Raw genomic sequence first — 23,514 nt, 5'->3', positions numbered from 1 at the left:
TGCAATTTACTGCAGTTCCTTTCCCAACTCACTGGAATCTCAAAAAACACTTACCTCTCTGCTTTAGCAGCATTAGAAAAGCTGCAATCATTGCATGTTTTGTTTGATACATGATGCATACATATAATATGCATGTTGTGCACATATTACATACATGCTACACACACTACACACATATGACATACATGTTACACACATGTGACACACGTGCTACTTACATATTACACACATAGTTCACACATATTACACAAATGTTACATACATATGATATACATGTTGCATGCATGTTACATACATGTCACACTCATGTTACACACCATTTAGACACAATTTTACACACATGTCACATGCATGTTACACATATTACACACATATAACATACATGTCATACACATCACATACATGCTACACACATATGCCATGCATGTCACACACATGTTACATTAATATGACACACATATGACATGCATGTTGCACATATCTTACATACATGTTACACACATATGTCATGCATATGACATGCATGGTACACACATGTTACATACATGTTACACATATGACACACAATACACATATGGCATACATATCACACATATTACATACGTGTTACACACATATTACACAGATTATACATACATATGACATACATGTTGAATGCATGTTACATACATGTCATACACTTATGAAATACATGTTACACACGTTACATACATATGACACACATGACATACATGTTACGTACATGTCACATACAAACAATGAATGCAGAGCATGGAATGTAGACTGTCATGCCTCTTTTTAGTCCTTAGCAAGCGCACTTTCACAGGTAGCATGGCCGAGCGGTCTAAGGCGCTGGATTTAGGCTCCAGTCTCTTTGGAGGCGTGGGTTCAAATCCCACTGCTGCCAAGCTCTTTTAACAAATGCCTATCCTTGATTGCTCAAGCGTCTCTGAAGTTTCTGCTGCACTTTGCTGGCATTCCTTGCTCAACACACTGGAATCTCAGAACAGCAGCATTAGGAAATTGCATGCTTTGGTTGAGAAGTCTTCCAAAAGGGCACACTTCTGATGAGATGACTAGTGAAATCTTGTCAACGTTACAAAACAAGTCCAACTGAACGTGATTACCTCTCCTGTAAGCTAGATTCCACATTAACACTTTAAGTGTGGACACCAAAAAACAAGCAGTACTAATGAAAAGCTGGCACACTTTTCAGCAGAGTGCCAAGTGAACTTGCCACAGAATGCTGCACCCAAAGTCCACTCTCAAGTGTAAAGTGACCACCACCTGCTGCCTCAGAAAGAGGACTGAAACACATAAGGTGGCATCTTGGCCATCTCCGTGAAACTTCAACTACCTTTTATAATGGATAAAGTGGTGAATACTTGTAGTTTAGAGTTCTGAGGCCTCCAGCTCAAGCAATGAATGCAGAGCATGGAATGTCCCACCCGATTTTAGTCGATAACGTGTTCATTTTTATGGGTAGCATGGCCGAGCGGTCTAAGGCGCTGGATTAAGGCTCCAGTCTCTTTGGGGGCGTGGGTTCGAATCCCACTGCTGCCAAACTCCTTTTAACAAAATCCCTACCCTCTAGGGCTCAAGCTTCTCTGATCTTGCTCCTGCAATTTACTGCAGTTCCTTTCCCAACTCACTGGAATCTCAAAAAACACTTACCTCTCTGCTTTAGCAGCATTAGAAAAGCTGCAATCATTGCATGTTTTGTTTGATACATGATACATACATATAATATGCATGTTGTGCACATATTACATACATGCTACACACACTACACACATATGACATACATGTTACACACATGTGACACACGTGCTACTTACATATTACACACATAGTTCACACATATTACACAAATGTTACATACATATGATATACATGTTGCATGCATGTTACATACATGTCACACTCATGTTACACACCATTTAGACACAATTTTACACACGTCACATGCATGTTACACATATTACACACATATAACATACATGTCATACACATCACATACATGCTACACACATATGCCATGCATGTCACACACATGTTACATTAATATGACACACATATGACATGCATGTTGCACATATCTTACATACATGTTACACACATATGGCATGCATATGACATGCATGGTACACACATGTTACATACATGTTACACATATGACACACAATACACATATGGCATACATATCACACATATTACATACGTGTTACACACATATTACACAGATTATACATACATATGACATACATGTTGAATGCATGTTACATACATGTCATACACTTATGAAATAGATGTTACACAGGTTACATACATATGACACACATGACATACATGTTACGTACATGTCACATACAAACAATGAATGCAGAGCATGGAATGCAGACTGTCATGCCTCTTTTTAGTCCTTAGCAAGAGCACTTTCACAGGTAGCATGGCCGAGCGGTCTAAGGCGCTGGATTTAGGCTCCAGTCTCTTTGGAGGCGTGGGTTCAAATCCCACTGCTGCCAAGCTCTTTTAACAAATGTCTATCCTTGATTGCTCAAGCGTCTCTGAAGTTTCTGCTGCACTTTGCTGGCATTCCTTGCTCAACACACTGGAATCTCAGAACAGCAGCATTAGGAAATTGCATGCTTTGGTTGAGAAGTCTTCCAAAAGGGCACACTTCTGATGAGATGACTAGTGAAATCTTGTCAACGTTACAAAACAAGTCCAACTGAACGTGATTACCTCTCCTGTAAGCTAGATTCCACATTAACACTTTAAGTGTGGACACCAAAAAACAAGCAGTACTAATGAAAAGCTGGCACACTTTTCAGCAGAGTGCCAAGTAAACTTGCCACAGAATGCTGCACCCAAAGTCCACTCTCAAGTGTAAAGTGACCACCACCTGCTGCCTCAGAAAGAGGACTGAAACACATAAGGTGGCATCTTGGCCATCTCCGTGAAACTTCAACTACCTTTTATAATGGATAAAGTGGTGAATACTTGTAGTTTAGAGTTCTGAGGCCTCCAGCTCAAGCAATGAATGCAGAGCATGGAATGTCCCACCCGATTTTAGTCGATAACGTGTTCATTTTTATGGGTAGCATGGCCGAGCGGTCTAAGGCGCTGGATTAAGGCTCCAGTCTCTTTGGGGGCGTGGGTTCGAATCCCACTGCTGCCAAACTCCTTTTAACAAAATCCCTACCCTCTAGGGCTCAAGCTTCTCTGATCTTGCTCCTGCAATTTACTGCAGTTCCCTTCCCAACTCACTGGAATCTCAAAAAACACTTACCTCTCTGCTTTAGCAGCATTAGAAAAGCTGCAATCATTGCATGTTTTGTTTGATACATGATACATACATATAATATGCATGTTGTGCACATATTACATACATGCTACACACACTACACACATATGACATACATGTTACACACATGTGACACACGTGCTACTTACATATTACACACATAGTTCACACATATTACACAAATGTTACATACATATGATATACATGTTGCATGCATGTTACATACATGTCACACTCATGTTACACACCATTTAGACACAATTTTACACACATGTCACATGCATGTTACACATATTACACACATATAACATACATGTCATACACATCACATACATGCTACACACATATGCCATGCATGTCACACACATGTTACATTAATATGACACACATATGACATGCATGTTGCACATATCTTACATACATGTTACACACATATGGCATGCATATGACATGCATGGTACACACATGTTACATACATGTTACACATGTGACACACAATACACATATGGCATACATATCACACATATTACATACATGTTACACACATATTACACAGATTATACATACATATGACATACATGTTGAATGCATGTTACATACATGTCATACACTTATGAAATAGATGTTACACAGGTTACATACATATGACACACATGACATACATGTTACGTACATGTCACATACAAACAATGAATGCAGAGCATGGAATGTAGACTGTCATGCCTCTTTTTAGTCCTTAGCAAGAGCACTTTCACAGGTAGCATGGCCGAGCGGTCTAAGGCGCTGGATTTAGGCTCCAGTCTCTTTGGAGGCGTGGGTTCAAATCCCACTGCTGCCAAGCTCTTTTAACAAATGCCTATCCTTGATTGCTCAAGCGTCTCTGAAGTTTCTGCTGCACTTTGCTGGCATTCCTTGCTCAACACACTGGAATCTCAGAACAGCAGCATTAGGAAATTGCATGCTTTGGTTGAGAAGTCTTCCAAAAGGGCACACTTCTGATGAGATGACTAGTGAAATCTTGTCAACGTTACAAAACAAGTCCAACTGAACGTGATTACCTCTCCTGTAAGCTAGATTCCACATTAACACTTTAAGTGTGGACACCAAAAAACAAGCAGTACTAATGAAAAGCTGGCACACTTTTCAGCAGAGTGCCAAGTGAACTTGCCACAGAATGCTGCACCCAAAGTCCACTCTCAAGTGTAAAGTGACCACCACCTGCTGCCTCAGAAAGAGGACTGAAACACATAAGGTGGCATCTTGGCCATCTCCGTGAAACTTCAACTACCTTTTATAATGGATAAAGTGGTGAATACTTGTAGTTTAGAGTTCTGAGGCCTCCAGCTCAAGCAATGAATGCAGAGCATGGAATATCCCACCCGATTTTAGTCGATAACGTGTTCATTTTTATGGGTAGCATGGCCGAGCGGTCTAAGGCGCTGGATTAAGGCTCCAGTCTCTTTGGGGGCGTGGGTTCGAATCCCACTGCTGCCAAACTCTTTTTAACAAAATCCCTACCCTCTAGGGCTCAAGCTTCTCTGATCTTGCTCCTGCAATTTACTGCAGTTCCTTTCCCAACTCACTGGAATCTCAAAAAACACTTACCTCTCTGCTTTAGCAGCATTAGAAAAGCTGCAATCATTGCATGTTTTGTTTGATACATGATACATACATATAATATGCATGTTGTGCACATATTACATACATGCTACACACACTACACACATATGACATACATGTTACACACATGTGACACACGTGCTACTTACATATTACACACATAGTTCACACATATTACACAAATGTTACATACATATGATATACATGTTGCATGCATGTTACATACATGTCACACTCATGTTACACACCATTTAGACACAATTTTACACACGTCACATGCATGTTACACATATTACACACATATAACATACATGTCATACACATCACATACATGCTACACACATATGACATGCATGTCACACACATGTTACATTAATATGACACACATATGACATGCATGTTGCACATATCTTACATACATGTTACACACATATGGCATGCATATGACATGCATGGTACACACATGTTACATACATGTTACACATATGACACACAATACACATATGGCATACATATCACACATATTACATACGTGTTACACACATATTACACAGATTATACATACATATGACATACATGTTGAATACATGTTACATACATGTCATACACTTATGAAATACATGTTACACACGTTACATACATATGACACACATGACATACATGTTACATACATGTCACATACAAACAATGAATGCAGAGCATGGAATGTAGACTGTCATGCCTCTTTTTAGTCCTTAGCAAGAGCAATTGCACAGGTAGCATGGCCGAGCGGTCTAAGGCGTTGGATTTAGGCTCCAGTCTCTTTGGAGGCGTGGGTTCAAATCCCACTGCTGCCAAGCTCTTTTAACAAATGCCTATCCTTGATTGCTCAAGCGTCTCTGAAGTTTCTGCTGCACTTTGCTGGCATTCCTTGCTCAACACACTGGAATCTCAGAACAGCAGCATTAGGAAATTGCATGCTTTGGTTGAGAAGTCTTCCAAAAGGGCACACTTCTGATGAGATGACTAGTGAAATCTTGTCAACGTTACAAAACAAGTCCAACTGAACGTGATTACCTCTCCTGTAAGCTAGATTCCACATTAACACTTTAAGTGTGGACACCAAAAAACAAGCAGTACTAATGAAAAGCTGGCACACTTTTCAGCAGAGTGCCAAGTGAACTTGCCACAGAATGCTGCACCCAAAGTCCACTCTCAAGTGTAAAGTGACCACCACCTGCTGCCTCAGAAAGAGGACTGAAACACATAAGGTGGCATCTTGGCCATCTCCGTGAAACTTTAACTACCTTTTATAATGGATAAAGTGGTGAATACTTGTAGTTTAGAGTTCTGAGGCCTCCAGCTCAAGCAATGAATGCAGAGCATGGAATGTCCCACCCCATTTTAGTCGATAACGTGTTCATTTTTATGGGTAGCATGGCCGAGCGGTCTAAGGCGCTGGATTAAGGCTCCAGTCTCTTTGGGGGCGTGGGTTCGAATCCCACTGCTGCCAAACTCCTTTTAACAAAATCCCTACCCTCTAGGGCTCAAGCTTCTCTGATCTTGCTCCTGCAATTTACTGCAGTTCCTTTCCCAACTCACTGGAATCTCAAAAAACACTTACCTCTCTGCTTTGGCAGCATTAGAAAAGCTGCAATCATTGCATGTTTTGTTTGATACATGATACATACATATAATATGCATGTTGTGCACATATTACATACATGCTACACACACTACACACATATGACATACATGTTACACACATGTGACACACGTGCGACACACGTGCTACTTACATATTACACACATAGTTCACACATATTACACAAATGTTACATACATATGATATACATGTTGCATGCATGTTACATACATGTCACACTCATGTTACACACCATTTAGACACAATTTTACACACATGTCACATGCATGTTACACATATTACACACATATAGCATACATGTCATACACATCACATACATGCTACACACATATGACATGCATGTCACACACATGTTACATTAATATGACACACATATGACATGCATGTTGCACATATCTTACATACATGTTACACACATATGGCATGCATATGACATGCATGGTACACACATGTTACATACATGTTACACATATGACACACAATACACATATGGCATACATATCACACATATTACATACGTGTTACACACATATTACACAGATTATACATACATATGACATACATGTTGAATACATGTTACATACATGTCATACACTTATGAAATACATGTTACACACGTTACATACATATGACACACATGACATACATGTTACGTACATGTCACATACAAACAATGAATGCAGAGCATGGAATGTAGACTGTCATGCCTCTTTTTAGTCCTTAGCAAGAGCACTTTCACAGGTAGCATGGCCGAGCGTTCTAAGGCGCTGGATTTAGGCTCCAGTCTTTTTGGAGGCGTGGGTTCAAATCCCACTGCTGCCAAGCTCTTTTAACAAATGCCTATCCTTGATTGCTCAAGCGTCTCTGAAGTTTCTGCTGCACTTTGCTGGCATTCCTTGCTCAACACACTGGAATCTCAGAACAGCAGCATTAGGAAATTGCATGCTTTGGTTGAGAAGTCTTCCAAAAGGGCACACTTCTGATGAGATGACTAGTGAAATCTTGTCAACGTTACAAAACAAGTCCGACTGAACGTGATTACCTCTCCTGTAAGCTAGATTCCACATTAACACTTTAAGTGTGGACACCAAAAAACAAGCAGTACTAATGAAAAGCTGGCACACTTTTCAGCAGAGTGCCAAGTGAACTTGCCACAGAATGCTGCACCCAAAGTCCACTCTCAAGTGTAAAGTGACCACCACCTGCTGCCTCAGAAAGAGGACTGAAACACATAAGGTGGCATCTTGGCCATCTCCGTGAAACTTCAACTACCTTTTATAATGGATAAAGTGGTGAATACTTGTAGTTTAGAGTTCTGAGGCCTCCAGCTCAAGCAATGAATGCAGAGCATGGAATATCCCACCCGATTTTAGTCGATAACGTGTTCATTTTTATGGGTAGCATGGCCGAGCGGTCTAAGGCGCTGGATTAAGGCTCCAGTCTCTTTGGGGGCGTGGGTTTGAATCCCACTGCTGCCAAACTCTTTTTAACAAAATCCCTACCCTCTAGGGCTCAAGCTTCTCTGATCTTGCTCCTGCAATTTACTGCAGTTCCTTTCCCAACTCACTGGAATCTCAAAAAACACTTACCTCTCTGCTTTAGCAGCATTAGAAAAGCTGCAATCATTGCATGTTTTGTTTGATACATGATACATACATATAATATGCATGTTGTGCACATATTACATACATGCTACACACACTACACACATATGACATACATGTTACACACATGTGACACACGTGCTACTTACATATTACACACATAGTTCACACATATTACACAAATGTTACATACATATGATATACATGTTGCATGCATGTTACATACATGTCACACTCATGTTACACACCATTTAGACACAATTTTACACACATGTCACATGCATGTTACACATATTACACACATATAACATACATGTCATACACATCACATACATGCTACACACATATGCCATGCATGTCACACACATGTTACATTAATATGACACACATATGACATGCATGTTGCACATATCTTACATACATGTTACACACATATGGCATGCATATGACATGCATGGTACACACATGTTACATACATGTTACACATGTGACACACAATACACATATGGCATACATATCACACATATTACATACATGTTACACACATATTACACAGATTATACATACATATGACATACATGTTGAATGCATGTTACATACATGTCATACACTTATGAAATACATGTTACACAGGTTACATACATATGACACACATGACATACATGTTACGTACATGTCACATACAAACAATGAATGCAGAGCATGGAATGTAGACTGTCATGCCTCTTTTTAGTCCTTAGCAAGAGCACTTTCACAGGTAGCATGGCCGAGCGGTCTAAGGCGCTGGATTTAGGCTCCAGTCTCTTTGGAGGCGTGGGTTCAAATCCCACTGCTGCCAAGCTCTTTTAACAAATGCCTATCCTTGATTGCTCAAGCGTCTCTGAAGTTTCTGCTGCACTTTGCTGGCATTCCTTTGCTCAACACACTGGAATCTCAGAACAGCAGCATTAGGAAATTGCATGCTTTGGTTGAGAAGTCTTCCAAAAGGGCACACTTTTGATGAGATGACTAGTGAAATCTTGTCAACGTTACAAAACAAGTCCAACTGAACGTGATTACCTCTCCTGTAAGCTAGATTCCACATTAACACTTTAAGTGTGGACACCAAAAAACAAGCAGTACTAATGAAAAGCTGGCACACTTTTCAGCAGAGTGCCAAGTGAACTTGCCACAGAATGCTGCACCCAAAGTCCACTCTCAAGTGTAAAGTGACCACCACCTGCTGCCTCAGAAAGAGGACTGAAACACATAAGGTGGCATCTTGGCCATCTCCGTGAAACTTTAACTACCTTTTATAATGGATAAAGTGGTGAATACTTGTAGTTTAGAGTTCTGAGGCCTCCAGCTCAAGCAATGAATGCAGAGCATGGAATGTCCCACCCCATTTTAGTCGATAACGTGTTCATTTTTATGGGTAGCATGGCCGAGCGGTCTAAGGCGCTGGATTAAGGCTCCAGTCTCTTTGGGGGCGTGGGTTCGAATCCCACTGCTGCCAAACTCCTTTTAACAAAATCCCTACCCTCTAGGGCTCAAGCTTCTCTGATCTTGCTCCTGCAATTTACTGCAGTTCCTTTCCCAACTCACTGGAATCTCAAAAAACACTTACCTCTCTGCTTTGGCAGCATTAGAAAAGCTGCAATCATTGCATGTTTTGTTTGATACATGATACATACATATAATATGCATGTTGTGCACATATTACATACATGCTACACACACTACACACATATGACATACATGTTACACACATGTGACACACGTGCTACTTACATATTACACACATAGTTCACACATATTACACAAATGTTACATACATATGATATACATGTTGCATGCATGTTACATACATGTCACACTCATGTTACACACCATTTAGACACAATTTTACACACATGTCACATGCATGTTACACATATTACACACATATAGCATACATGTCATACACATCACATACATGCTACACACATATGACATGCATGTCACACACATGTTACATTAATATGACACACATATGACATGCATGTTGCACATATCTTACATACATGTTACACACATATGGCATGCATATGACATGCATGGTACACACATGTTACATACATGTTACACATATGACACACAATACACATATGGCATACATATCACACATATTACATACGTGTTACACACATATTACACAGATTATACATACATATGACATACATGTTGAATACATGTTACATACATGTCATACACTTATGAAATACATGTTACACACGTTACATACATATGACACACATGACATACATGTTACGTACATGTCACATACAAACAATGAATGCAGAGCATGGAATGTAGACTGTCATGCCTCTTTTTAGTCCTTAGCAAGAGCACTTTCACAGGTAGCATGGCCGAGCAGTCTAAGGCGCTGGATTTAGGCTCCAGTCTCTTTGGAGGTGTGGGTTCAAATCCCACTGCTGCCAAGCTCTTTTAACAAATGCCTATCCTTGATTGCTCAAGCGTCTCTGAAGTTTCTGCTGCACTTTGCTGGCATTCCTTGCTCAACACACTGGAATCTCAGAACAGCAGCATTAGGAAATTGCATGCTTTGGTTGAGAAGTCTTCCAAAAGGGCACACTTCTGATGAGATGACTAGTGAAATCTTGTCAACGTTACAAAACAAGTCCAACTGAACGTGATTACCTCTCCTGTAAGCTAGATTCCACATTAACACTTTAAGTGTGGACACCAAAAAACAAGCAGTACTAATGAAAAGCTGGCACACTTTTCAGCAGAGTGCCAAGTGAACTTGCCACAGAATGCTGCACCCAAAGTCCACTCTCAAGTGTAAAGTGACCACCACCTGCTGCCTCAGAAAGAGGACTGAAACACATAAGGTGGCATCTTGGCCATCTCCGTGAAACTTTAACTACCTTTTATAATGGATAAAGTGGTGAATACTTGTAGTTTAGAGTTCTGAGGCCTCCAGCTCAAGCAATGAATGCAGAGCATGGAATGTCCCACCCCATTTTAGTCGATAACGTGTCCATTTTTATGGGTAGCATGGCCGAGCGGTCTAAGGCGCTGGATTAAGGCTCCAGTCTCTTTGGGGGCGTGGGTTCGAATCCCACTGCTGCCAAACTCCTTTTAACAAAATCCCTACCCTCTAGGGCTCAAGCTTCTCTGATCTTGCTCCTGCAATTTACTGCAGTTCCTTTCCCAACTCACTGGAATCTCAAAAAACACTTACCTCTCTGCTTTGGCAGCATTAGAAAAGCTGCAATCATTGCATGTTTTGTTTGATACATGATACATACATATAATATGCATGTTGTGCACATATTACATACATGCTACACACACTACACACATATGACATACATGTTACACACATGTGACACACGTGCTACTTACATATTACACACATAGTTCACACATATTACACAAATGTTACATACATATGATATACATGTTGCATGCATGTTACATACATGTCACACTCATGTTACACACCATTTAGACACAATTTTACACACATGTCACATGCATGTTACACATATTACACACATATAGCATACATGTCATACACATCACATACATGCTACACACATATGACATGCATGTCACACACATGTTACATTGATATGACACACATATGACATGCATGTTGCACATATCTTACATACATGTTACACACATATGGCATGCATATGACATGCATGGTACACACATGTTACATACATGTTACACATATGACACACAATACACATATGGCATACATATCACACATATTACATACGTGTTACACACATATTACACAGATTATACATACATATGACATACATGTTGAATACATGTTACATACATGTCATACACTTATGAAATACATGTTACACACGTTACATACATATGACACACATGACATACATGTTACGTACATGTCACATACAAACAATGAATGCAGAGCATGGAATGTAGACTGTCATGCCTCTTTTTAGTCCTTAGCAAGAGCACTTTCACAGGTAGCATGGCCGAGCAGTCTAAGGCGCTGGATTTAGGCTCCAGTCTCTTTGGAGGTGTGGGTTCAAATCCCACTGCTGCCAAGCTCTTTTAACAAATGCCTATCCTTGATTGCTCAAGCGTCTCTGAAGTTTCTGCTGCACTTTGTTGGCATTCCTTGCTCAACACACTGGAATCTCAGAACAGCAGCATTAGGAAATTGCATGCTTTGGTTGAGAAGTCTTCCAAAAGGGCACACTTCTGATGAGATGACTAGTGAAATCTTGTCAACGTTACAAAACAAGTCCAACTGAACGTGATTACCTCTCCTGTAAGCTAGATTCCACATTAACACTTTAAGTGTGGACACCAAAAAACAAGCAGTACTAATGAAAAGCTGGCACACTTTTCAGCAGAGTGCCAAGTGAACTTGCCACAGAATGCTGCACCCAAAGTCCACTCTCAAGTGTAAAGTGACCACCACCTGCTGCCTCAGAAAGAGGACTGAAACACATAAGGTGGCATCTTGGCCATCTCCGTGAAACTTTAACTACCTTTTATAATGGATAAAGTGGTGAATACTTGTAGTTTAGAGTTCTGAGGCCTCCAGCTCAAGCAATGAATGCAGAGCATGGAATGTCCCACCCCATTTTAGTCGATAACGTGTTCATTTTTATGGGTAGCATGGCCGAGCGGTCTAAGGCGCTGGATTAAGGCTCCAGTCTCTTTGGGGGCGTGGGTTCGAATCCCACTGCTGCCAAACTCCTTTTAACAAAATCCCTACCCTCTAGGGCTCAAGCTTCTCTGATCTTGCTCCTGCAATTTACTGCAGTTCCTTTCCCAACTCACTGGAATCTCAAAAAACACTTACCTCTCTGCTTTGGCAGCATTAGAAAAGCTGCAATCATTGCATGTTTTGTTTGATACATGATACATACATATAATATGCATGTTGTGCACATATTACATACATGCTACACACACTACACACATATGACATACATGTTACACACATGTGACACACGTGCTACTTACATATTACACACATAGTTCACACATATTACACAAATGTTACATACATATGATATACATGTTGCATGCATGTTACATACATGTCACACTCATGTTACACACCATTTAGACACAATTTTACACACATGTCACATGCATGTTACACATATTACACACATATAGCATACATGTCATACACATCACATACATGCTACACACATATGACATGCATGTCACACACATGTTACATTAATATGACACACATATGACATGCATGTAGCACATATCTTACATACATGTTACACACATATGGCATGCATATGACATGCATGGTACACACATGTTACATACATGTTACACATATGACACACAATACACATATGGCATACATATCACACATATTACATACGTGTTACACACATATTACACAGATTATACATACATATGACATACATGTTGAATACATGTTACATACATGTCATACACTTATGAAATACATGTTACACACGTTACATACATATGACACACATGACATACATGTTACGTACATGTCACATACAAACAATGAATGCAGAGCATGGAATGTAGACTGTCATGCCTCTTTTTAGTCCTTAGCAAGAGCAATTGCACAGGTAGCATGGCCGAGCGGTCTAAGGCGTTGGATTTAGGCTCTAGTCTCTTTGGAGGCGTGGGTTCAAATCCCACTGCTGCCAAGCTCTTTTAACAAATGCCTATCCTTGATTGCTCAAGCGTCTCTGAAGTTTCTGCTGCACTTTGCTGGCATTCCTTGCTCAACACACTGAAATCTCAGAACAGCAGCATTAGGAAATTGCATGCTTTGGTTGAGAAGTCTTCCAAAAGGGCACACTTCTGATGAGATGACTAGTGAAATCTTGTCAACGTTACAAAACAAGTCCAACTGAACGTGATTACCTCTCCTGTAAGCTAGATTCCACATTAACACTTTAAGTGTGGACACCAAAAAACAAGCAGTACTAATGAAAAGCTGGCACACTTTTCAGCAGAGTGCCAAGTGAACTTGCCACAGAATGCTGCACCCAAAGTCCACTCTCAAGTGTAAAGTGACCACCACCTGCTGCCTCAGAAAGAGGACTGAAACACATAAGGTGGCATCTTGGCCATCTCCGTGAAACTTCAACTACCTTTTATAATGGATAAAGTGGTGAATACTTGTAGTTTAGAGTTCTGAGGCCTCCAGCTCAAGCAATGAATGCAGAGCATGGAATGTCCCACCCGATTTTAGTCGATAACGTGTTCATTTTTATGGGTAGCATGGCCGAGCGGTCTAAGGCGCTGGATTAAGGCTCCAGTCTCTTTGGGGGCGTGGGTTCGAATCCCACTGCTGCCAAACTCCTTTTAACAAAATCCCTACCCTCTAGGGCTCAAGCTTCTCTGATCTTGCTCCTGCAATTTACTGCAGTTCCTTTCCCAACTCACTGGAATCTCAAAAAACACTTACCTCTCTGCTTTAGCAGCATTAGAAAAGCTGCAATCATTGCATGTTTTGTTTGATACATGATACATACATATAATATGCATGTTGTGCACATATTACATACATGCTACACATACTACACACATATGACATACATGTTACACACATGTGACACACGTGCTACTTACATATTACACACATAGTTCACACATATTACACAAATGTTACATACATATGATATACATGTTGCATGCATGTTACATACATGTCACACTCATGTTACACACCATTTAGACACAATTTTACACACATGTCACATGCATGTTACACATATTACACACATATAACATACATGTCATACACATCACATACATGCTACACACATATGCCATGCATGTCACACACATGTTACATTAATATGACACACATATGACATGCATGTTGCACATATCTTACATACATGTTACACACATATGGCATGCATATGACATGCATGGTACACACATGTTACATACATGTTACACATATGACACACAATACACATATGGCATACATATCACACATATTACATACGTGTTACACACATATTACACAGATTATACATACATATGACATACATGTTGAATGCATGTTACATACATGTCATACACTTATGAAATAGATGTTACACAGGTTACATACATATGACACACATGACATACATGTTACGTACATGTCACATACAAACAATGAATGCAGAGCATGGAATGCAGACTGTCATGCCTCTTTTTAGTCCTTAGCAAGAGCACTTTCACAGGTAGCATGGCCGAGCGGTCTAAGGCGCTGGATTTAGGCTCCAGTCTCTTTGGAGGCGTGGGTTCAAATCCCACTGCTGCCAAGCTCTTTTAACAAATGTCTATCCTTGATTGCTCAAGCGTCTCTGAAGTTTCTGCTGCACTTTGCTGGCATTCCTTGCTCAACACACTGGAATCTCAGAACAGCAGCATTAGGAAATTGCATGCTTTGGTTGAGAAGTCTTCCAAAAGGGCACACTTCTGATGAGATGACTAGTGAAATCTTGTCAACGTTACAAAACAAGTCCAACTGAACGTGATTACCTCTCCTGTAAGCTAGATTCCACATTAACACTTTAAGTGTGGACACCAAAAAACAAGCAGTACTAATGAAAAGCTGGCACACTTTTCAGCAGAGTGCCAAGTAAACTTGCCACAGAATGCTGCACCCAAAGTCCACTCTCAAGTGTAAAGTGACCACCACCTGCTGCCTCAGAAAGAGGACTGAAACACATAAGGTGGCATCTTGGCCATCTCCGTGAAACTTCAACTACCTTTTATAATGGATAAAGTGGTGAATACTTGTAGTTTAGAGTTCTGAGGCCTCCAGCTCAAGCAATGAATGCAGAGCATGGAATGTCCCACCCGATTTTAGTCGATAACGTGTTCATTTTTATGGGTAGCATGGCCGAGCGGTCTAAGGCGCTGGATTAAGGCTCCAGTCTCTTTGGGGGCGTGGGTTCGAATCCCACTGCTGCCAAACTCCTTTTAACAAAATCCCTACCCTCTAGGGCTCAAGCTTCTCTGATCTTGCTCCTGCAATTTACTGCAGTTCCCTTCCCAACTCACTGGAATCTCAAAAAACACTTACCTCTCTGCTTTAGCAGCATTAGAAAAGCTGCAATCATTGCATGTTTTGTTTGATACATGATACATACATATAATATGCATGTTGTGCACATATTACATACATGCTACACACACTACACACATATGACATACATGTTACACACATGTGACACACGTGCTACTTACATATTACACACATAGTTCACACATATTACACAAATGTTACATACATATGATATACATGTTGCATGCATGTTACATACATGTCACACTCATGTTACACACCATTTAGACACAATTTTACACACATGTCACATGCATGTTACACATATTACACACATATAACATACATGTCATACACATCACATACATGCTACACACATATGCCATGCATGTCACACACATGTTACATTAATATGACACACATATGACATGCATGTTGCACATATCTTACATACATGTTACACACATATGGCATGCATATGACATGCATGGTACACACATGTTACATACATGTTACACATGTGACACACAATACACATATGGCATACATATCACACATATTACATACATGTTACACACATATTACACAGATTATACATACATATGACATACATGTTGAATGCATGTTACATACATGTCATACACTTATGAAATAGATGTTACACAGGTTACATACATATGACACACATGACATACATGTTACGTACATGTCACATACAAACAATGAATGCAGAGCATGGAATGTAGACTGTCATGCCTCTTTTTAGTCCTTAGCAAGAGCACTTTCACAGGTAGCATGGCCGAGCGGTCTAAGGCGCTGGATTTAGGCTCCAGTCTCTTTGGAGGCGTGGGTTCAAATCCCACTGCTGCCAAGCTCTTTTAACAAATGCCTATCCTTGATTGCTCAAGCGTCTCTGAAGTTTCTGCTGCACTTTGCTGGCATTCCTTGCTCAACACACTGGAATCTCAGAACAGCAGCATTAGGAAATTGCATGCTTTGGTTGAGAAGTCTTCCAAAAGGGCACACTTCTGATGAGATGACTAGTGAAATCTTGTCAACGTTACAAAACAAGTCCAACTGAACGTGATTACCTCTCCTGTAAGCTAGATTCCACATTAACACTTTAAGTGTGGACACCAAAAAACAAGCAGTACTAATGAAAAGCTGGCACACTTTTCAGCAGAGTGCCAAGTGAACTTGCCACAGAATGCTGCACCCAAAGTCCACTCTCAAGTGTAAAGTGACCACCACCTGCTGCCTCAGAAAGAGGACTGAAACACATAAGGTGGCATCTTGGCCATCTCCGTGAAACTTCAACTACCTTTTATAATGGATAAAGTGGTGAATACTTGTAGTTTAGAGTTCTGAGGCCTCCAGCTCAAGCAATGAATGCAGAGCATGGAATATCCCACCCGATTTTAGTCGATAACGTGTTCATTTTTATGGGTAGCATGGCCGAGCGGTCTAAGGCGCTGGATTAAGGCTCCAGTCTCTTTGGGGGCGTGGGTTCGAATCCCACTGCTGCCAAACTCTTTTTAACAAAATCCCTACCCTCTAGGGCTCAAGCTTCTCTGATCTTGCTCCTGCAATTTACTGCAGTTCCTTTCCCAACTCACTGGAATCTCAAAAAACACTTACCTCTCTGCTTTAGCAGCATTAGAAAAGCTGCAATCATTGCATGTTTTGTTTGATACATGATACATACATATAATATGCATGTTGTGCACATATTACATACATGCTACACACACTACACACATATGACATACATGTTACACACATGTGACACACGTGCTACTTACATATTACACACATAGTTCACACATATTACACAAATGTTACATACATATGATATACATGTTGCATGCATGTTACATACATGTCACACTCATGTTACACACCATTTAGACACAATTTTACACACGTCACATGCATGTTACACATATTACACACATATAACATACATGTCATACACATCACATACATGCTACACACATATGACATGCATGTCACACACATGTTACATTAATATGACACACATATGACATGCATGTTGCACATATCTTACATACATGTTACACACATATGGCATGCATATGACATGCATGGTACACACATGTTACATACATGTTACACATATGACACACAATACACATATGGCATACATATCACACATATTACATACGTGTTACACACATATTACACAGATTATACATACATATGACATACATGTTGAATACATGTTACATACATGTCATACACTTATGAAATACATGTTACACACGTTACATACATATGACACACATGACATACATGTTACATACATGTCACATACAAACAATGAATGCAGAGCATGGAATGTAGACTGTCATGCCTCTTTTTAGTCCTTAGCAAGAGCAATTGCACAGGTAGCATGGCCGAGCGGTCTAAGGCGTTGGATTTAGGCTCCAGTCTCTTTGGAGGCGTGGGTTCAAATCCCACTGCTGCCAAGCTCTTTTAACAAATGCCTATCCTTGATTGCTCAAGCGTCTCTGAAGTTTCTGCTGCACTTTGCTGGCATTCCTTGCTCAACACACTGGAATCTCAGAACAGCAGCATTAGGAAATTGCATGCTTTGGTTGAGAAGTCTTCCAAAAGGGCACACTTCTGATGAGATGACTAGTGAAATCTTGTCAACGTTACAAAACAAGTCCAACTGAACGTGATTACCTCTCCTGTAAGCTAGATTCCACATTAACACTTTAAGTGTGGACACCAAAAAACAAGCAGTACTAATGAAAAGCTGGCACACTTTTCAGCAGAGTGCCAAGTGAACTTGCCACAGAATGCTGCACCCAAAGTCCACTCTCAAGTGTAAAGTGACCACCACCTGCTGCCTCAGAAAGAGGACTGAAACACATAAGGTGGCATCTTGGCCATCTCCGTGAAACTTTAACTACCTTTTATAATGGATAAAGTGGTGAATACTTGTAGTTTAGAGTTCTGAGGCCTCCAGCTCAAGCAATGAATGCAGAGCATGGAATGTCCCACCCCATTTTAGTCGATAACGTGTTCATTTTTATGGGTAGCATGGCCGAGCGGTCTAAGGCGCTGGATTAAGGCTCCAGTCTCTTTGGGGGCGTGGGTTCGAATCCCACTGCTGCCAAACTCCTTTTAACAAAATCCCTACCCTCTAGGGCTCAAGCTTCTCTGATCTTGCTCCTGCAATTTACTGCAGTTCCTTTCCCAACTCACTGGAATCTCAAAAAACACTTACCTCTCTGCTTTGGCAGCATTAGAAAAGCTGCAATCATTGCATGTTTTGTTTGATACATGATACATACATATAATATGCATGTTGTGCACATATTACATACATGCTACACACACTACACACATATGACATACATGTTACACACATGTGACACACGTGCGACACACGTGCTACTTACATATTACACACATAGTTCACACATATTACACAAATGTTACATACATATGATATACATGTTGCATGCATGTTACATACATGTCACACTCATGTTACACACCATTTAGACACAATTTTACACACATGTCACATGCATGTTACACATATTACACACATATAGCATACATGTCATACACATCACATACATGCTACACACATATGACATGCATGTCACACACATGTTACATTAATATGACACACATATGACATGCATGTTGCACATATCTTACATACATGTTACACACATATGGCATGCATATGACATGCATGGTACACACATGTTACATACATGTTACACATATGACACACAATACACATATGGCATACATATCACACATATTACATACGTGTTACACACATATTACACAGATTATACATACATATGACATACATGTTGAATACATGTTACATACATGTCATACACTTATGAAATACATGTTACACACGTTACATACATATGACACACATGACATACATGTTACGTACATGTCACATACAAACAATGAATGCAGAGCATGGAATGTAGACTGTCATGCCTCTTTTTAGTCCTTAGCAAGAGCACTTTCACAGGTAGCATGGCCGAGCGTTCTAAGGCGCTGGATTTAGGCTCCAGTCTTTTTGGAGGCGTGGGTTCAAATCCCACTGCTGCCAAGCTCTTTTAACAAATGCCTATCCTTGATTGCTCAAGCGTCTCTGAAGTTTCTGCTGCACTTTGCTGGCATTCCTTGCTCAACACACTGGAATCTCAGAACAGCAGCATTAGGAAATTGCATGCTTTGGTTGAGAAGTCTTCCAAAAGGGCACACTTCTGATGAGATGACTAGTGAAATCTTGTCAACGTTACAAAACAAGTCCGACTGAACGTGATTACCTCTCCTGTAAGCTAGATTCCACATTAACACTTTAAGTGTGGACACCAAAAAACAAGCAGTACTAATGAAAAGCTGGCACACTTTTCAGCAGAGTGCCAAGTGAACTTGCCACAGAATGCTGCACCCAAAGTCCACTCTCAAGTGTAAAGTGACCACCACCTGCTGCCTCAGAAAGAGGACTGAAACACATAAGGTGGCATCTTGGCCATCTCCGTGAAACTTCAACTACCTTTTATAATGGATAAAGTGGTGAATACTTGTAGTTTAGAGTTCTGAGGCCTCCAGCTCAAGCAATGAATGCAGAGCATGGAATATCCCACCCGATTTTAGTCGATAACGTGTTCATTTTTATGGGTAGCATGGCCGAGCGGTCTAAGGCGCTGGATTAAGGCTCCAGTCTCTTTGGGGGCGTGGGTTTGAATCCCACTGCTGCCAAACTCTTTTTAACAAAATCCCTACCCTCTAGGGCTCAAGCTTCTCTGATCTTGCTCCTGCAATTTACTGCAGTTCCTTTCCCAACTCACTGGAATCTCAAAAAACACTTACCTCTCTGCTTTAGCAGCATTAGAAAAGCTGCAATCATTGCATGTTTTGTTTGATACATGATACATACATATAATATGCATGTTGTGCACATATTACATACATGCTACACACACTACACACATATGACATACATGTTACACACATGTGACACACGTGCTACTTACATATTACACACATAGTTCACACATATTACACAAATGTTACATACATATGATATACATGTTGCATGCATGTTACATACATGTCACACTCATGTTACACACCATTTAGACACAATTTTACACACATGTCACATGCATGTTACACATATTACACACATATAACATACATGTCATACACATCACATACATGCTACACACATATGCCATGCATGTCACACACATGTTACATTAATATGACACACATATGACATGCATGTTGCACATATCTTACATACATGTTACACACATATGGCATGCATATGACATGCATGGTACACACATGTTACATACATGTTACACATGTGACACACAATACACATATGGCATACATATCACACATATTACATACATGTTACACACATATTACACAGATTATACATACATATGACATACATGTTGAATGCATGTTACATACATGTCATACACTTATGAAATACATGTTACACAGGTTACATACATATGACACACATGACATACATGTTACGTACATGTCACATACAAACAATGAATGCAGAGCATGGAATGTAGACTGTCATGCCTCTTTTTAGTCCTTAGCAAGAGCACTTTCACAGGTAGCATGGCCGAGCGGTCTAAGGCGCTGGATTTAGGCTCCAGTCTCTTTGGAGGCGTGGGTTCAAATCCCACTGCTGCCAAGCTCTTTTAACAAATGCCTATCCTTGATTGCTCAAGCGTCTCTGAAGTTTCTGCTGCACTTTGCTGGCATTCCTTTGCTCAACACACTGGAATCTCAGAACAGCAGCATTAGGAAATTGCATGCTTTGGTTGAGAAGTCTTCCAAAAGGGCACACTTTTGATGAGATGACTAGTGAAATCTTGTCAACGTTACAAAACAAGTCCAACTGAACGTGATTACCTCTCCTGTAAGCTAGATTCCACATTAACACTTTAAGTGTGGACACCAAAAAACAAGCAGTACTAATGAAAAGCTGGCACACTTTTCAGCAGAGTGCCAAGTGAACTTGCCACAGAATGCTGCACCCAAAGTCCACTCTCAAGTGTAAAGTGACCACCACCTGCTGCCTCAGAAAGAGGACTGAAACACATAAGGTGGCATCTTGGCCATCTCCGTGAAACTTTAACTACCTTTTATAATGGATAAAGTGGTGAATACTTGTAGTTTAGAGTTCTGAGGCCTCCAGCTCAAGCAATGAATGCAGAGCATGGAATGTCCCACCCCATTTTAGTCGATAACGTGTTCATTTTTATGGGTAGCATGGCCGAGCGGTCTAAGGCGCTGGATTAAGGCTCCAGTCTCTTTGGGGGCGTGGGTTCGAATCCCACTGCTGCCAAACTCCTTTTAACAAAATCCCTACCCTCTAGGGCTCAAGCTTCTCTGATCTTGCTCCTGCAATTTACTGCAGTTCCTTTCCCAACTCACTGGAATCTCAAAAAACACTTACCTCTCTGCTTTGGCAGCATTAGAAAAGCTGCAATCATTGCATGTTTTGTTTGATACATGATACATACATATAATATGCATGTTGTGCACATATTACATACATGCTACACACACTACACACATATGACATACATGTTACACACATGTGACACACGTGCTACTTACATATTACACACATAGTTCACACATATTACACAAATGTTACATACATATGATATACATGTTGCATGCATGTTACATACATGTCACACTCATGTTACACACCATTTAGACACAATTTTACACACATGTCACATGCATGTTACACATATTACACACATATAGCATACATGTCATACACATCACATACATGCTACACACATATGACATGCATGTCACACACATGTTACATTAATATGACACACATATGACATGCATGTTGCACATATCTTACATACATGTTACACACATATGGCATGCATATGACATGCATGGTACACACATGTTACATACATGTTACACATATGACACACAATACACATATGGCATACATATCACACATATTACATACGTGTTACACACATATTACACAGATTATACATACATATGACATACATGTTGAATACATGTTACATACATGTCATACACTTATGAAATACATGTTACACACGTTACATACATATGACACACATGACATACATGTTACGTACATGTCACATACAAACAATGAATGCAGAGCATGGAATGTAGACTGTCATGCCTCTTTTTAGTCCTTAGCAAGAGC

At 40.2% G+C, this 23,514-nt stretch overlaps 24 non-coding genes across 24 annotated transcripts; all 24 read left to right on the top strand.

The window, feature by feature from the left end:
* Positions 1-825: 825 nt before the first annotated feature.
* Positions 826-907, top strand: TRNAL-UAG (transfer RNA leucine (anticodon UAG)). Its single transcript has one exon. It is a non-coding gene; the product is annotated as a tRNA-Leu (tRNA).
* Positions 908-1,481: 574 nt separating this feature from the next.
* Positions 1,482-1,563, top strand: TRNAL-AAG (transfer RNA leucine (anticodon AAG)). Its single transcript has one exon. It is a non-coding gene; the product is annotated as a tRNA-Leu (tRNA).
* An 880-nt stretch (positions 1,564-2,443) lies between these two features.
* Positions 2,444-2,525, top strand: TRNAL-UAG (transfer RNA leucine (anticodon UAG)). Its single transcript has one exon. It is a non-coding gene; the product is annotated as a tRNA-Leu (tRNA).
* Positions 2,526-3,099: 574 nt separating this feature from the next.
* TRNAL-AAG (transfer RNA leucine (anticodon AAG)) lies at positions 3,100-3,181 on the top strand. The gene has a single exon. It is a non-coding gene; the product is annotated as a tRNA-Leu (tRNA).
* An 882-nt stretch (positions 3,182-4,063) lies between these two features.
* TRNAL-UAG (transfer RNA leucine (anticodon UAG)) lies at positions 4,064-4,145 on the top strand. The gene has a single exon. It is a non-coding gene; the product is annotated as a tRNA-Leu (tRNA).
* Positions 4,146-4,719: 574 nt separating this feature from the next.
* TRNAL-AAG (transfer RNA leucine (anticodon AAG)) lies at positions 4,720-4,801 on the top strand. The gene has a single exon. It is a non-coding gene; the product is annotated as a tRNA-Leu (tRNA).
* An 880-nt stretch (positions 4,802-5,681) lies between these two features.
* Positions 5,682-5,763, top strand: TRNAL-UAG (transfer RNA leucine (anticodon UAG)). The gene has a single exon. It is a non-coding gene; the product is annotated as a tRNA-Leu (tRNA).
* A 574-nt stretch (positions 5,764-6,337) lies between these two features.
* Positions 6,338-6,419, top strand: TRNAL-AAG (transfer RNA leucine (anticodon AAG)). Its single transcript has one exon. It is a non-coding gene; the product is annotated as a tRNA-Leu (tRNA).
* Positions 6,420-7,968: 1,549 nt separating this feature from the next.
* On the top strand, positions 7,969-8,050 carry TRNAL-AAG (transfer RNA leucine (anticodon AAG)). Its single transcript has one exon. It is a non-coding gene; the product is annotated as a tRNA-Leu (tRNA).
* An 882-nt stretch (positions 8,051-8,932) lies between these two features.
* TRNAL-UAG (transfer RNA leucine (anticodon UAG)) lies at positions 8,933-9,014 on the top strand. The gene has a single exon. It is a non-coding gene; the product is annotated as a tRNA-Leu (tRNA).
* A 575-nt stretch (positions 9,015-9,589) lies between these two features.
* Positions 9,590-9,671, top strand: TRNAL-AAG (transfer RNA leucine (anticodon AAG)). Its single transcript has one exon. It is a non-coding gene; the product is annotated as a tRNA-Leu (tRNA).
* A 1,538-nt stretch (positions 9,672-11,209) lies between these two features.
* On the top strand, positions 11,210-11,291 carry TRNAL-AAG (transfer RNA leucine (anticodon AAG)). Its single transcript has one exon. It is a non-coding gene; the product is annotated as a tRNA-Leu (tRNA).
* A 1,538-nt stretch (positions 11,292-12,829) lies between these two features.
* On the top strand, positions 12,830-12,911 carry TRNAL-AAG (transfer RNA leucine (anticodon AAG)). Its single transcript has one exon. It is a non-coding gene; the product is annotated as a tRNA-Leu (tRNA).
* Positions 12,912-13,793: 882 nt separating this feature from the next.
* Positions 13,794-13,875, top strand: TRNAL-UAG (transfer RNA leucine (anticodon UAG)). The gene has a single exon. It is a non-coding gene; the product is annotated as a tRNA-Leu (tRNA).
* Positions 13,876-14,449: 574 nt separating this feature from the next.
* Positions 14,450-14,531, top strand: TRNAL-AAG (transfer RNA leucine (anticodon AAG)). The gene has a single exon. It is a non-coding gene; the product is annotated as a tRNA-Leu (tRNA).
* An 882-nt stretch (positions 14,532-15,413) lies between these two features.
* Positions 15,414-15,495, top strand: TRNAL-UAG (transfer RNA leucine (anticodon UAG)). The gene has a single exon. It is a non-coding gene; the product is annotated as a tRNA-Leu (tRNA).
* Positions 15,496-16,069: 574 nt separating this feature from the next.
* On the top strand, positions 16,070-16,151 carry TRNAL-AAG (transfer RNA leucine (anticodon AAG)). The gene has a single exon. It is a non-coding gene; the product is annotated as a tRNA-Leu (tRNA).
* Positions 16,152-17,033: 882 nt separating this feature from the next.
* Positions 17,034-17,115, top strand: TRNAL-UAG (transfer RNA leucine (anticodon UAG)). The gene has a single exon. It is a non-coding gene; the product is annotated as a tRNA-Leu (tRNA).
* Positions 17,116-17,689: 574 nt separating this feature from the next.
* Positions 17,690-17,771, top strand: TRNAL-AAG (transfer RNA leucine (anticodon AAG)). Its single transcript has one exon. It is a non-coding gene; the product is annotated as a tRNA-Leu (tRNA).
* An 880-nt stretch (positions 17,772-18,651) lies between these two features.
* Positions 18,652-18,733, top strand: TRNAL-UAG (transfer RNA leucine (anticodon UAG)). The gene has a single exon. It is a non-coding gene; the product is annotated as a tRNA-Leu (tRNA).
* A 574-nt stretch (positions 18,734-19,307) lies between these two features.
* On the top strand, positions 19,308-19,389 carry TRNAL-AAG (transfer RNA leucine (anticodon AAG)). Its single transcript has one exon. It is a non-coding gene; the product is annotated as a tRNA-Leu (tRNA).
* Positions 19,390-20,938: 1,549 nt separating this feature from the next.
* On the top strand, positions 20,939-21,020 carry TRNAL-AAG (transfer RNA leucine (anticodon AAG)). Its single transcript has one exon. It is a non-coding gene; the product is annotated as a tRNA-Leu (tRNA).
* An 882-nt stretch (positions 21,021-21,902) lies between these two features.
* Positions 21,903-21,984, top strand: TRNAL-UAG (transfer RNA leucine (anticodon UAG)). The gene has a single exon. It is a non-coding gene; the product is annotated as a tRNA-Leu (tRNA).
* Positions 21,985-22,559: 575 nt separating this feature from the next.
* Positions 22,560-22,641, top strand: TRNAL-AAG (transfer RNA leucine (anticodon AAG)). The gene has a single exon. It is a non-coding gene; the product is annotated as a tRNA-Leu (tRNA).
* The last annotated feature ends 873 nt before the right edge of the window (positions 22,642-23,514 follow it).

Source organism: Lithobates pipiens, unplaced genomic scaffold (assembly GCF_037356315.1).
Source record: "Lithobates pipiens isolate NorthernLeopardFrog02 unplaced genomic scaffold, aLitPip1_a1.2 Scaffold_28, whole genome shotgun sequence".
Classification (NCBI taxonomy): Eukaryota; Metazoa; Chordata; class Amphibia; order Anura; family Ranidae; genus Lithobates; species Lithobates pipiens.
The sequence above is the reverse complement of the archived record's forward strand: the minus strand, read 5'-3'. Positions and strand labels throughout refer to the sequence as shown.